Raw genomic sequence first — 1,502 nt, 5'->3', positions numbered from 1 at the left:
GCAGAAATAACCTGCCGCTCCATTGCCTGGCACAAGACAAGTGCAGAGGGGTGACTTGAGCAGCCACTGCTGGCGGAAAAAGCCTACTGCACCTGGTATTCCCAGGCGGTCTCCCATCCAAGTACTAACCAGGCCTGAGTCTGCTTAGCTTCCGAGATCAGACGAGATCGGGCGTTTTCAGACTAGTATGGCCGTAGGCGCTGGCCCTTGCCTTTTCTCCCTACTTCAAGGCGTGCTGGCCAGCCACATTTTCTTTCTTGCTCTTTCTCTTTATCCCCTTTGGCTTTTTTTTCTCTTTTCTCTTTGCTCTTCCTCCTCCGTGCGTGCTTCCCTCCCTCCGTCCCTCCAGCTGCCTTTCAGCCAGCCCTTGGCCGCCAGGCTCCTGTAGTCTCCCACATCCCCACACAGGCGAACTGCAAGCCCTCCCCCTGCTTCATAGGGCCGCAGCCTGCATTCTCTCATCCTTCCACACTCCTCCACCCCTCCATTTCGGAATGCCAGGCACTGACCAGTGGGGTACCGCACGGATCAGTACTGGGACCGCAGCTTTTTACAATCTATCTTCAGGATATACAAGATGGTATTAGCAATAACATTCGCAAATTTCATCAGCTGGGTGGCAGGGTGAAATGTGATGAGGATGTTAGGAGATTACAGGGTGACCTGGACAAGTTAGGTGAGTGCTCAGATGCATGGCAGATGCACTTTCACGTGGATAAATGGATCCTTATCCACTTTGGTGGCAAGAACAGGAAGGCAGATTACCACCTAAGTGGAATCAATTTAGGTAAAGGGGCAGTACAGAGAGATCTGGGGGTTCTTGTACACCACTCAATGAAGGTAAGCATGCAGGTACAGCAGGTAGTGAAGAAGGCTAATAGCATGCTGGCCTTCATAACAAGAGGGATTGAGTATAGAAGCAAAGAGGTCCTTCTGCAGCTGTACAGGGCCCTGGTGAGACCACACCTGGAGTACTGTGTGCAGTTCTGGTCTCCAAATTTGAGGAGAGACATTCTGGCTATTGAGGGAATGCAGCGTAGGTTCACGAGGTGAATTCCTGGAATGGCGGGATTACCTTACACTGAAAGACTGGAGCGACTGGGCTTGTGTACCCTTGAGTTTAGAAGACTGAGAGGGGATCTGGTTGAGACATATAAGATGATCAAAGGATTGGACACTCTGGCGGCAGGAAACATGTTTCCGCTGATGGGTGAGGACACAGCTTAAAAATACGGGGTAGACTATTTAGGACAGAGCTCAGGAGAAACTTCTTCACACAGAGAGTGGTGGCTGTGTGGAATGCTCTGCCCCAGAGGGCAGTGGAAGCCCACTCTCTGGATTCATTTAAGAAAGCGTTGGATAGAGCTCTCAAAGATAATGGAATCAAGGGTTATGGAGATAAGACAGGAACAAGATACTGATTAGGAATGATCAGCTGCACTCTACGCTGCACTCCCTCAATAGCCAGAATGTCTTTTCTCAAATTTGGAGACCAGAACTGC

The 1,502-nt window shown here is 50.3% G+C and overlaps 1 non-coding gene across 1 annotated transcript; it reads right to left on the bottom strand.

Annotated features, from left to right (window-relative positions):
* Positions 1-80: 80 nt before the first annotated feature.
* On the bottom strand, positions 81-199 carry LOC122552063. The gene has a single exon (XR_006312286.1). It is a non-coding gene; the product is annotated as a 5S ribosomal RNA (ribosomal RNA).
* Between the last annotated feature and the right edge of the window lie 1,303 nt (positions 200-1,502).

The sequence above is a fragment of the Chiloscyllium plagiosum genome, chromosome 7 (assembly GCF_004010195.1).
Source record: "Chiloscyllium plagiosum isolate BGI_BamShark_2017 chromosome 7, ASM401019v2, whole genome shotgun sequence".
NCBI classification, from domain to species: Eukaryota; Metazoa; Chordata; class Chondrichthyes; order Orectolobiformes; family Hemiscylliidae; genus Chiloscyllium; species Chiloscyllium plagiosum.
The sequence above is the reverse complement of the archived record's forward strand: the minus strand, read 5'-3'. Positions and strand labels throughout refer to the sequence as shown.